The sequence below is a fragment of the Daktulosphaira vitifoliae genome, unplaced genomic scaffold (assembly GCF_025091365.1).
Source record: "Daktulosphaira vitifoliae isolate Bord-2020 unplaced genomic scaffold, ASM2509136v1 Scaffold_1, whole genome shotgun sequence".
In the NCBI taxonomy this organism is placed as follows: Eukaryota; Metazoa; Arthropoda; class Insecta; order Hemiptera; family Phylloxeridae; genus Daktulosphaira; species Daktulosphaira vitifoliae.
The window spans coordinates 8,619,453-8,634,135 of NW_026099572.1; the positions used below are offsets into that span (position 1 = coordinate 8,619,453).

General features: G+C 30.3%; 1 pseudogene; it reads right to left on the reverse strand.

Annotated features, from left to right (window-relative positions):
* Positions 1 to 5,084: 5,084 nt before the first annotated feature.
* On the reverse strand, positions 5,085 to 7,102 carry LOC126896470 (uncharacterized; annotated as a pseudogene).
* Between the last annotated feature and the right edge of the window lie 7,581 nt (positions 7,103 to 14,683).

Consider the following 14,683-nt stretch of genomic DNA (forward strand, 5'->3'; position numbering starts at 1 on the left):
TTATATTATTACGAAATCATATGCGAACTATAGTATATCTTATTATATAATAAAACATTGAACATTTTTTTCCTTCGCACTCCAGGCTGCACCCACCGAATTTCTTGAGTAACTTTTCTCTGTGAAACGATTTTTTTTTCCATTTCGCTCGTATACTACCGTAATCTAAATGCTACAGGAAGATGGAAAAATCCAATTTTGGATAAAAATTCTATCCGCTGTGAGCGTTTAAATTTTTGTGCTTGCCATTATCTTATTTAATAAAACATTAAAAAATTGTCCAATGTTGAAAAAATATCCCTTTTATCAAATAAAAAGTTGCTTAACCAATTTTCATACAGACAATTTATATACTTTTAGAGCATTTATTGACAAATTAGATTTTGATGAGATAATAGGTTTTAACTACAAAAGTGAATATTTTTTCTTAGTAATTTATTAATCTTTTAATTCTTCTAGTGAATGTTACTACTAGTTTAGAATATTCCAAATTTTGTTGTAGCATGTTGCTGTATAAATCATAAATATAAAAAAACATCGAAGCTAAAAAAAGGATTGTTAGTTTCTACTGAATTATTAATGAATTTTTAGATCTTTTTAACAACTTTTTTTTTATTAGTTATTTTAGTTAAAGTAAATATTATTATTTTAGTTAAAATAAATATAAAAAAAAAATTATTTTATTTTCACCTGATTTTAGCAATGCACTTTTATAGTGTGAAAAGTATATTTATTGATTATTCATATGTAGCATAATAATCAAACATAAATATTTGTTATATTAATTAGAAGGATTTTGTTATTATTTAGGCTATATGCAAATCTCTAAATGCAGATTTGAAATCGGCGCAAAGATGGGTTTAGAAATGTATATTTTGGACTCGGATGAAAATTCTTTGTAGACCAGTAAAATTATTTATAAATATAATTTTTTTTTTTATTGGTTGGGTTTGGTTGGGTAATTATTGCATCAAGACCTTTAACGTTTATATATGTTTGCCATATAAGTAATATATATTTTATTATTTTTTATAATTTCTCTGTTAAAATTATAATACTAAATTATTAAAAATATCAATTTCATTCTATAATTTATTATATAAATTTGCTATAATAAATATTTATATATACATTACACTTATAAATCATAAAACTTGTATTCAGATTATATATACGGAAATAGAAGATCATGTTGCTTTTGAAATAATCCACTAATTTTTTAAAATTATCACTATCAACAGATTTGCATTGAAGCGTTTTTTATGATAGTGATTTTAATCACTTTCAGATTTAATCTATGCTGGACGCAACTATGCCACGTCCCCACTATGTCGATACCACACTATTCTGAGTTTTTTTTTTTTTGGTATTACTCAAATGATTAAGAATAAAATAATAAAATATTTAGGATTTTAAATAATTTATGTATTAAAGAACATATATTTAGTATAATTTTATTCAGTGAGTTGAAATAGACTGCAACATAATGATTAAAACTGGGTAAATAAAAAAATATAGTTTAGATACATAACTATGTAATGTAATTATTGCAAAATAACAAAATAGTTTTCTTTTTTATATCTCTAACGTTCAAAAAATTGTAATTATTGAATAACTGTCAAGTTAAAAGTATTCTTAAGTATCAAGATTTGTTAGTTTTTAGTACACCATTATTACAATTTTATATTGGATATTTTTTAATGAAAGAAAAAATCATTAAAATCATTAAAATAATGATGATAACTCATAGTCGTATTTAACCCTTAAATAGTCGCGTGGGGGCCTAGCATACCCCCACATAAATAAAAACGGATGTATTATATTGCATAAAAGGTGTACATAGATATAAATTTAGAAGATGGTTTTTATAGTAATATTGAATCGATTTTCATAAATAAATACCTTCGAAAAAAAATGTATGACTTAAAATATCCATCAAAGCTGAAATGGGTCATATTGACCCCCACGCGACTTGTAACGTTATAATTTTTTTTGGACTTGTATTTTTTTCAAAATATCGTTTTATCGTAAATGCAATGTTATAATCGGTATAATATTGTGGAATTGGGATTATGTGGATCTGCCACTAACTGTGCAATTAAGTTTTAAAAATAAATAATCTATTGAGAATTTCCACTACTCGATGATACGGAACAAATACAAACAAAACATGTAATAAATACATTGCGTCACAATTTGGACACATTGATTATCGATAATCGATGTGCTACTATGAAAGAATAATTGTATATACTCGTGTCATAATAATTAAATATATTGTAATATTAATAATAAAAAAATTCAATTAAGAAAAATGATTATATAAATGTAAATACACATAAAACTAATAAATATAAGCCCTGTTTGAGCTCAAAGAAATACAAGAAAAATTAATAAAAATACATTTTGTAATAGTAAAAGCTTTTATTTACCGTCTTAAAAATAAGATTTTTCAGTTATTTTTTTTTACAAACCAAAATTTTTTAATGAAATTTTGAAAATTAAGTTGTTTTTTTTTTCTTAATATAATTTTTAGTAATGAACATAATTTTGTCATTTATTTCTTTTTTAATTTTTATCCATATTTATATATCATATGGTAACAAATAATGTCTTTGAATTAAAAAAATTAACTTTTTTATACTTTATTAGAAATGGGGTCTAATAGACCTCCGCGCGACTATGAACGTTAAAAATAAGTACGCGCCTGCTTAAGGGTTAAACTAATTCTTATAATGAGGAGTTATAAAAATTCAGTATTTTAATATTTAATTAAAAAGTTTGTAATTTATTATTCTATTTTTAAAACAAACTACACCTCATAATAAAAAGAATATATTCACAATATCTGATATCGCACACCTAGGTCAAAACTGTAACAACTCAAAATAATACTTTTTTCAGGAATCACGAAAAACTAATTGTCATGTTTCTGTATATGATAGAAGCTTATTTTTTTGACTCGTGGATGTCAAATCCTTATAAGAAAGACTCCAGGCTGTAAAATTTCCAAATAATTATTTGGATTATAATGATTATAATTTTATTGATTATAATCAATAAGTACAGTAAAACACCATTTTTTTGACTTGTTACACTTTTGTACGATGAGTCCCATTCCTTTCGTTTGTATTATTTCGTCTTGAAACAGTTTTGATGAATTTTTTTGACTTGCAACCCTTTTGATGGATGAAAATTATGATTATCCAACTCAAAAGTATTGTTTTAAGGTTCATTATAAAACAATGTATTATAGTGAAAGCATTTATTGAAAAATAAAAAAGAGACAAATAAACTTTGAAACATAAAAAACCTTTCTAAGTACAAAAATAAAAATAAACTTTCTCAGTACAAAGATAAAAAAATACCTTCTCAGTACAAAAATAAAAAATAGCTAATACTTTTACGGTAACAAAATAAAGTAAAAGATCTTAATAATAATATCTCAGTCTATCATATTTTTATAATAGGAATCATTTTATTGTTTTGGTATAGCGTTTTTATCAATGAGTTCTGGTATATCTCGTTTCTTCGTATCAGACAGCGGCAACTTTTCAGTGTATGCACGGGTCAAATCATTTGAAATCGCAGATTGATTTGCGAATGTTCTCTTCCGCACTATAGTTCTCTTAAAATGATCGTCTGCGAATGATGTTTTATAGAAGAACTCCCTGGGATGCTCTATTTCGACAACTTTGTACGGATTTCCCGTTTTCTTAGCTGAGCGAATCAATGTGCGGTATGTCTCTGATGTGTAAATCGGTCCAGATTTTAGGTGTCTTTTAATTTGTCTTTCAATGACATTTTGCACATTATCACCTTCATTTTGCCAGTGGCCACGTATAAGAAATTTATGTGTAATAGATTTGACTTTTAAATTAATGACTGCATAAGCATAGATTGACAAAATGTACTTATTTTTCTGTTGTCCGCCACAATTATCAGAGAAAAAAACCCAGCACAGGGGGGTCGCGGCACAGTGGTGACGTGGTATAGATGGATCAAGTATAATGATATCTGACAGTGATTATAATCACTATAAAAAAAAACGCTTCGATACAAATCATTAGATAGTGTTTAGTTTTAAAAAATTGGTGGACTATTCCAAAAGCTACATGATCTGCTAGTTCATTATTAATATCCTGATTAAGATAAAGTATGTAGAATGAAAAAGGGATTATTAAAAAATATTATTTCTCATAAAAAAATAATGTTGATCCATACACTTTTCAATATGTCATAGCATTATAAAGTTAAAAATGTAAAAAATAAAATCGAGAATTTTCATACAATAATAGCATTCGGTAGCCATTTTCACCGTGAAGATAAAATAAAGTCCGAAATTTTTTTTTTGCATAATAAAGTATATTACATTAGCTTTAATTTAAGATATATATAAAAGTGTCAGACTTTCCGGAACACTTTCAAAATTTAAGTTGAAAAAGTAAATTTTTTGTGAAAAAGTGGTCATTTTAAATCCCCCCCTGTGGGCAGGTAAAGGGTCAGATATAAAAAAAATATATACCAAATGATAGGTAAAGACATCATGCATCTATAAAAAAAAAATTATATTGATCCATACATTTTTCAAAAAGTTATAGCATTATAAAGTTAAAAATATAAAAATGAATTTTTTTACAAAAATCGTATTTTTTTTATAAACTTTGATGTCTGTTTTCACCATGAAGATAAAATAATGTCCGAAATTTATTTTTTGCATAATAAAGAACATTACATTAGCTTTAATTTAAAATATATTTAAAAGTGTCAGACCTTCCGGAACATTTTCAAAAGTTAAGTTGAAAAAGTTAATTTTTTTTGAAAAAAGTTGTCATTTTCAATCCCCCCTTGTGGGCAGGTTAAGGGTTAAATTTATGAAAAAAATATACCAAACGAAAGGTAATGATATTACACATCTATTTAAAAAAGAATTGTATTGATATGTTCATTTTTGAAAAAGTTAGGGCACTTTTAAGTAAAAAAAATTGAAAAAATTTCGAAAATTAGCGATTTTTAAATTTGTAATTTTTTTGGAGGTTTCCCCCNAGATATATTTCTTTTTCCATATCCTTTTCCATTTGAGTTTCTATATAGGCAAGGATACAGGTACCAATTTCTACAGCTCCTCGAGAGCCCTCGGTCTCGTCTCAAAAGTAGCAAGTAACGTCTTTTGCATTTAGGTCGCTGACAGTAAAATTCAGGCAATTTATCCTTGATTTGTAAAAAAACATAGATATTTGTCCTTTTGGGACTTGCATAACAGCTTGTAAGTCATAAACTGCTACTATTGTACCGTCTTCTGCTTTTGTCCATCTCTTTTTTTGTTCTTGCCAATGTCTTCTCTTGAAGGTGGTCTTCATATTTTTGGCATCAACTTTGCTTTTTTTCCTCATTGGCATTCTTGTAGCTCTCACCTAGGTCACATTGATCCTTTTTGGGGATAAAAAATGAAATATTAAATTCGGTGTTGAATATTCTGTAGAATGTTGAGGCAGTGGCAAATGGTAAGATTTTATGTTCACGGTCAGATTTATAATCTCGGTACAAGTCTGCAAGAGATTTGTCACTGCAAATATATTCTCTTGTAGTCTGGGCACGATGATAATGTGACTCTATTCTTGGTATTGAATTGATAAAGTCTATAACGCTTTGCTTTACTTGTTGATTAATTTTGGGTTGTTTTCCGTGTTTGCCTCTTTGATCAGCTTTTAGCACTTCCATGTCTGTTTTCTTGGAAAGAGCAGTTTTAATAACTGTATTGTTCAAATCAAGAGTAGATTTAAAAAAAGTTTTACACACTCTTATTTTCGAGCCATTAATCTCGAAGTAAAATGCTGTATTTGAAGCTCTTACATTTTGTGTGGACGAATATCTATATTTTGGTTTAATTTCATGTGAATGTCGTACGATAAACTCTTTCTGTCTTTGAAGGTCAGCCAATTCTCAATATACATTGAAAAGTTGTTCCCTTGATTGATCATTAATTTTGGATGTGCAATTTAACCTACAGTTGGATTTACAAGGCGGACGAACCCTTCTCTCTGAAACATTTTTCTTTGACTTAGATAAGGAATGATAGGCTTTTCCAGAGTTTCAAAGCATTTTAGAAACCTTGGCTTTCCTTGCAACGGCTTATTCACTCTTTTAGCTTCGATGCGAAGCTGAGAAGGTATTGGTTTTACTATGATGTGTTTTTTTTTTTTTTTTTTTGTTACCACTTTTTCTCAGCTCTCACCGAAAGGATTTCTTTCAACGATATGTCAAAAGATCACAAATCGTATCTAGTCGAAGACATTACCCTTCAAAATTGAAAAAATTTCCCTCGTTCCCCGTAAATGGGAGAAACCTCCAAAAAAATTACAAATTTAAAAATCGCTAATTTTCGAAATTTTTTCAATTTTTTTTACTAAAAACTGCCGTAACTTCTTCAAAAATGAACATATCAATATAATTCTTTTTTTATAGATGCTTGATATCTTTACCTATCATTGGGTATATTTTTTTTTTATTTGACCTTTTTTCTGCCCACAGGGGGGGATTTAAAATGACAACTTTTTCACAAAAAACTAACTTTTTCAACTTAACTTTTGAAAACGTTCTGGAAGGTCTGACACTTTTATATATATCTTAAATTGAAGCTTATGTAATATACTTTAATTAAAAAAAAAAAATTTGACCTCTGGACTTCACGGCGAAAATGGCTACCGAATGATATTTTCGTGTGAAAATTCTCGATTTTATTATTTATATTATATTTAACTTTATAATGCTATAACTTATTGAAAAGTTTATGGATCCACACAATTTTTTTATGAGAAATAATATTTTTTAATAAACCCTTTTTCATTCGACATACTTTATCTTAATCGAGATATTAATAAGGAACCAGCAGATCAAGTAGCTTTTGGAATAAAACACCAATTTTTTTAAAATTAAACACTATCTAAAGATTTGCATCGAAGCGTTTATTTTTGATAGTGATTTTAATCACTGTCAGATATCATTATACTTGATCCAACTATGCTACGTCACCACTGTGCCGCGACCCCCCTGTGCTGGGTTTTTTTTCCTTTTTTCTCTTCTTCAGTAGGCTTTTCTCCATGATCTTCAAGACTTGCAATATTGTTATTGCTACTGCTTGAAGAGCTGCTCCTGTTATTTGAACTTGTCGAGCTGCTACTTGATACGGATAAAAAAGAAAATCTGTCCTTATGTAATTTTTCTTTAAGATCCACAAAAGTCGGATCCCCATCAAAATCATCAAACTCGCTATAATCACTTATGGCTGGCGATGATACATAAGAATCGGTTTGTTTCGAAGGGCTTGGCATACCAATGAGAGGATTGTCAGCTTCCTGATCCTTAGACGTCGAGGCTATCTCTGGTGATCCATTTTGACTGATATTCTCTTTATTGTTATTAATAGCCACGCTGACTAACAAAAGGCCACGTCCATTCATCTTTCTGAAACAACAGAAGGTATATTCAAATGTACCATCAAAAGTGTAACAACTCAAAATATCACACTTTTTTAGTAGAGAGGCACGCCTTTGTTGTTCGCGATGCTGGTGTAAACTAAAATTGTTACTGGTTTGATGGGGTAATAATGAGCTCACTCATTCAACTAAAGAGACTCTTAGCGATCTCTATCAAAATCTAATTGAGATACAGTTGAATCGGTTTTGTTGGCATACGCAGCTTGATTTCTAGAATTCGAATTATTAGTTAAATCAAAAACACAATATTTTGACTTGTTACAGTTTAGATCTAGGTGTGCGATATTATTCTAAATATTTAAGCAAATTAAATATTTCAATTTAAACAACATGTATAGATACTATTTAAAAGGGGATAAACAAATTATATAAAATAGAATGCTGAGTTAACTTCTCAAAAGAAAAAACTATGTGTTATATACTTATAAAAATATTGTGTGAGGCATATCAATCAAATCATAGTTGTAATCACCCTATACTTATTATTAATTATTTCTAGAAATAAGTGATATTTATTATGACTATTTTTCTCTATATTCTTCACTCTTTATAATCTTTTTTTTCTTTTGATATTCGCAGTAGTAAAAAATGTTGATTTTTCAAAAAATTATGTTATTTCATGTTTTATTTACGTGTATGACAACAAATTATTTATTTTTGATTTTTTTAAACTGTTATTTTGTATTTTTAAGTTCCAATATTATTCACAGTATATTTTATTGGTGTTGAATTTATTTAGTGATTTTAATAGAAGAGATTTTTTTTTTCTTTATTGACATATACGCAATCTATACACAAACGGCACAATAAGAGTATTAGCTAAGATAAACAAGAATAAAATAATGAATAAGGAAGCCACCCACCGATGACACTTTTGTCTTTTAATTATTTTGTTTTATCCTTATACACATATATTTTTTTTTTTTTTTTATAGATTGAGTAGGTCTCTGCATCATTTACGCTTAAGGCGGTGAGGAGGGTTACCAGGGATGGTTAATGAAGATAGATTTTTTATGAGCTCGTTTGTATGAGAGCTAAGGCGTAGGTGGAAACGTTTATAATAATTTTTTGCCTCTTCTTGAATTGTTTTCATACGTAGATCTTTATGCAGAGAGTGATTTGACACATATGGTGGACAATTGGTATTTTTTCTTAGTATTTCATTTTGGAACCGTTGAATTTTATTTAGATTAGAAATTTTTGCGTTGTCCCATAGCTGTAAGCCGTAAGTCCAGATTGGCTTTAGGAGATATTTGTAAAGAAGTAGTTTAATATTTAGGTTTAAGTGTTTGTTGTTGACGATTAGGGTTTTGAGTATTTGTAAGCGGGAGTTTAATTGTGATGGTTTGGCTTTGATATGTTGAGCCCAAGTAATGCGGCGATCAATAGTTAGCCCGAGGTATTTAACGTTTGAGGATGAGGGAATCCGAGTGCCAAAAATTGATACCTCTGGAGATAGTGCTAATTTAAGTGTAAATGTAGTATGTACTGATTTGGCTTGGTTTATTTTAAAAAGCCACTTTTTATACCAATCTTTCATAAGTAAGAGATGATTTTGTAGGTTTTTGGAGGCTATAATAGGATCTGGACTGGATGATATTATGATTTTATTATCCGCATACTCTGCTACTAAAGTGTTGGGCGTGGTCGGTTGGTCGGATGTATAAATATTGTAAAGAATTGGGAGAGTATTCCGCCTTGCGGAACACCTGCCGCAATTCCTGCTATATTAGAATCTGAAGAACCATAATGAACCTGGAAGTAGTGGTCTGTTAGATATGATTTCAGTATTTTGCTATTTGGGTGTAGGAATAGCTTTAATTTGTATAGCAGACCTTCGTGCTATACTCTGTCGAAGGCCTGAGATACGTCAAGGAATGCGCAGGTGCAGTAGAGTTTTTTTTCGAGGGCAAAAGAGGCGGCGTCAACAAATCTATGGACTTGGTGAATAGTCGAGTGTTGAGCACGAAAACCAAATTGATAGTCAGGTATAATTTTTTTATCAAAAATGATCGGAAGGATACACTTAAGCAAAAGCCTTTCCAGTATTTTGGCGAAAAACGGTAGTAAGCTGATCGGTCTGTAAGAATTTACGGAGTCAGGTGGTTTGTTTGGTTTAGGGATTAAAATGATTTTAGAAAATTTCCATAGAAGTGGAAAGTATGAGAGCCTTAGGGTAGCGTTGAAAATGTGGGTAAGAAGGATGATTGCATGTTTTGGTAAGCATCTGGTGACTTCGGCTGTAATTAAGTCAAATCCTGGGGATTTCCTAAGTGAGTATTTTTGTATTGTATATTTTACTTCACTGGGCGTGAAGTGTTTTACTGGTAGAGATATAGGGAGAGGAGAGTCAAGATACATTTGTACAATGTTTGTAGTAGCTATTGAGGATGTTCAGGGTTAGGTAGGAAAGTTTCTTGAAGATCATTTTTGAATAGTTCTGCTTTTTCAGCATCAGAAGAAGCAAAACTACCATCTGGGTTTTTTATTGGGGGCGATGTGGCTTTATATTGGAGGGTTTGTTTTGTTGCCTTCTAGAGGCTTCCATCTTTGGCTGAGAGGTTAGTCAAGTAATTTTCAAATGAAAGATCTCTATTTTTAAATAAAACTTTCTTGAGAGAGTTAGCTAATCTATTGTAATTTTGTAATTTTGAGATGAGAGACGGTGTCGTTGCTACAGGGCTATTGCTCTCCTTTTTTCCACTATAAGTGCACGTATATGACTCGGAAAAGAAGGATGATATGAAAAGGAATGATTTACTTTAGAGATGGATGACCATGCCGCTGATTAAATTATATTTGTGATGCTATTTACTGCTAAGTCTATATCATCCGTGGATTTTAGTTTAATATTAAGTTTTATTTTTTGATCAACAAGGTCATGAAATTTGAATCGATCAGTTGTGGCATTGAAAAGTTTGGGAGATTCCGGGCGAGTTAATGGATAATCGTTAAGTGTTAATATGACAGAAGAGTAGTCCGAGTTTAAGTCTAAAATATTATCAGTAGAGTGAAATAAGTTAGATGGGATTTTTGAAACAAATATGTCAAGTATATCTGGCTTTTTTTGAGCAGAAGTTGGTCAGTAAGTAGGGCCTGGGGGGGGGCAAGTATTTTAAGTTTTTTTGCACATATGACATCACGTAATACAAGACCACGTGTGTTATTTGTGCGACAACCCCAATTTTGATGTTTGGTGTTAAAGTCGCCTCCAACTATAAAATTGTTGCCAAAGGTACAAAAATAGTTATTGAAGTCAGCAATTGTAACAGAATGTCTTGGAGGTGAGTATAGTGCTGCAATTGTTACAGGAATATTATTTATGTTGATTAAAATAGCACAGGACTGTAAGAAGTTTTTACAGAAATTAGTAAGAATTTGGAATGTAATGGTGGATTTAATTAGTATGGCGACTCCGCCGTGAGCTGTATTATCTGGATGATTGGCTTTCAGTAATTTGTAAACTGGAATATGTACCTTAGAGTATTGAGTGAGATGAATTTCAGTAATTAATGCAATATCAATACATTTTTTTTGTAGTACTGATTGGATTTATATTACATGATTTTTAAGGCTGTTTGCGTTGAATAGTAATATTAAAAGGGATTTGCTTGTGTGTGTGTTATTGTTCATTTTTTATTATCTAAAAGACTAGTTATTACTTTGATAAGTAGGGATATTAGGGGATTTATTAAAGATTTAAAGACCTCTAGGAAATTTGTTATTGTTTTGTTGATATCAGCTGTCGGTGGGGGCAGCTGTTGATTTGAGGAATGACCTGACGTGACCTGTGCATAGGATGGAGTGGGGTTTGGGTTAGCATCAAGAGTAGGGTGGCTGTCTTTTACAACTAGTGACTTATCTCTAATATTATCTGACAAAAAATAATGATGACTAGTGGCAGGTTTCTTACGTCGTTGAAGGTCCTTGTATACTGCACAACCTTTGTAACTAGCTGGGTGGTTCCCTTGGCAGAGTGGGCATGTTGGTGGAGCATCGTGTGGATTTGGACAAGCAGATGATGGGTGGCAGACGTCGCAGCGAACGCATCGTGGTGGGTAGCGACAGTACGTTTTTGTGTGACCGTAGTTTTGGCAATTTAGACATTAGCTTATAGTTTTAACTTTGAAAGGTTCTTCTACTTTGATTTTTATGTGTCAATTTTTATATATCTTTTGATTGGTTGCTGGGTTCTAGATCAACAAAAAAAAGTGGTAATGGGTGCTTATTTGTTTTGTGTAGAACATTGGTAATATTTCTAACTTCAAAATTATGAAATTCTAATTCAGATTTTATAAGACTAGTTGGCGTTGATGGATGTAGGTTGCGAATTACGACGCGGACGGGTTTATTTTGTTGTAGCTGATAGGNTGGATGGGTTTATTTTGTTGTAGCTGATAGGTGTGGTATTCGGCTTTTTCTTCTTTTAAATACTGTATCAGTGATCTATATGCATCTGGAGTGCTAGTTTGAATTTTTAATCTATCTGCAGATGATTTGCAGACAAAGTTTTCAACACGGATTAGTTCTATAAGTACTGTGCATAGTTCTGGAAAATCCTCGACATCTCTTACAAAAATCGGAGGAGGGGGTTTAATTGGTGGATTATTAGTACACTCGGTCTGCATGTCAGTAGTAATGTTTTCAGTAGAAACATTGAGCGGGAAATCGAATTGATCATTTAACTGATTGGACTGTTGGTCTTCGTTTGAAGCGTGGGCTTCAAAACAATTTGCTGAAGTGAATATTTTTTTTCTTGTTTTGGTAGGTTGTACACGTGGAGAGTTTGGTTCTGATTAGTAGAACTGGAGAGATTTCTTTTAGATTTTTGTACAATCCATCCTGCTTCTGGTTGATTATTACTTGTGTCTAGTGATGAGTTGAAGGTTTTATTTTTACTAATTGTTAACGGGGATACGGTGTTATTTGTTATACTAATATATTTATTATTATTCTTATTGTTGTTGATGTTATTTCTGCTAGTCATTTTGACTAGAATGTAATTATTATTATTAAGTTACTAAATAAATGGAGTAACAATCACAACGCGATTGCAATAAAACAAATGATGACGACGGTAGGATGCGATAGCGTAATGTATTATTATTAATAATAACGAGACCGCCGAGGCGGCCGCCGATAAGACCGTATGCACTTGGGCTGCTAATATTACAGCTAGAACGATGACAATTACCGGTCGATATTTTATGTTTGTTGCTGTGCACGAGACTTTAGTTGAAAGTGAAGAGTAAGTAGAATGGTTACATAGACAAGTCACATCTTGATTAACCGGTTTATAACAATAATGAATGAAAACACACGTTGTACGATAAGACAGTAACTTAGAGCGCACTGTACACACGTACGTATCGAACGACTGCTATCGCGGAACTGGAGAAGAGAATTTAAAATAAAATATTAAGTCGCAGCAGACTCATATTTTTTATAAAAGATAGTGAATTAGCTAAGTTTATTAGTATTACCTATTTGAGAGAAAACGGAAAGATTGTATTAATATATTTGTTTTATATAAATATTATATTATCACTTATAATTTTAAAATATTATACTATGTTATCTTTTGTACATGTATGTCATATATTATGAATTCACAAGATCACCAAAACAGGGTTCCCTTATTTAAAACTTAAAATAATCAATAAATTAGGCAATTAAATCTGATTATCGTACAGATTCAAAGTAACGCCTATGTGTGGGTTCTCAATTAGGTCCAGCCAATCACATTTAACTATTAATTAAGATCTTCAGTTTCTAAGATCACACTAGCGATCGCTGCACGACCCTCGTCTACTATAAAAACCTATTTTTTCCTATTAAAATCAGTTCTTTCGGCGATTATAAAATACACAAAATCTACGACACTCTATTCAAAATTTCACTCTCCAGGACTTAGTTGATTTTTTAATTTATTTGGACTTAGATTATTTTTCAATTTAAAAACACTTAGTTATTTTTCTAATTAATTTGGACTTAGAATATTTTTCTTTAAACTAAATGACACTTAGAGATTTTAAAGTGAATTTTGTTTTGGTGAATCTTTTAATTTAATTTAATTTGTTCATTAAATAATAATGTTTTATTTTATCGTGGAAATAAATATCAATTGATATGTTAAACTTCAAACATTTTTAAAATTTTTTTTTTTTTTTACATATAATAAACCCGGATCAACTCTAATTTTCTCAGCTAATGGTAAATATTTATTATATGACTAAGTGTGTTGCAACTCTATACTTATTGGGTAGCTAGCCATTTTGGTTTAATGTCTTTATTCTAACGAACATCGCGCCGGCAGACAGCACAGAGAAACTTACGAATATATGTTTTAGTGTTTAATTTTTGTCTTGGTGATTATTGTGCCGCATCCTTTCAAGGCCATACCGCTGGGACACATTGGGCCACCACAATTCCGCCTAGACAAATCTTTTACATAGATATAAATATTTCTAAATCTTGTTTTGGCCAGGCCAGAGGAAAATTTAAGAAATATTGGTGTCGATCTCTCAATAAAATATAATCTCATAAATAATATACTCTATCTACAAAGTCAACTAAGGATACATTATTTGATTATAATTATAAAAACATAGAGTGTATAGAATCTCTTGCATATAGTAATACAGTCATAGATTTTGTGTAACGGCTTCACATTATTTATAATTAAACGCTTTATTCTCAAACGGTCATATTTACTGTCGAACTCAAAGTGTACAACGTGTGAAATACAATGTGAGTTCATAATTAACATTGGATTATTTAAAATAAGCATAACATTATGTGGGATACGAGGTAAGTACAAATTTAAATTTCCGCTTTCAAATTATAAATACTCTATTGCGTAATAAACCATTAAGATAGGTAATAAAGTTTTGTGGGAAAATTGACTTCATTTATTCAATATTGTTCAACCCTGAGATCAGTTTATTATTTTTGTTACAACGTTTGTGTACATTTTTATTTATTTGATCATTACCCTCATGTATTTAAACTTCGTTTATTCACCTTTCTAAATTCTTCTTTATTCATATCATAATATCCTTTGCACTCTTACATATCTTGCCACATTTAAACATGTGTTACTCATACGCTACATTATATCTTTATTTTGACTAAGAATCAACTCTCAAATTTTCTTTTGGTACAATATAAGCATTCACACCTACAAT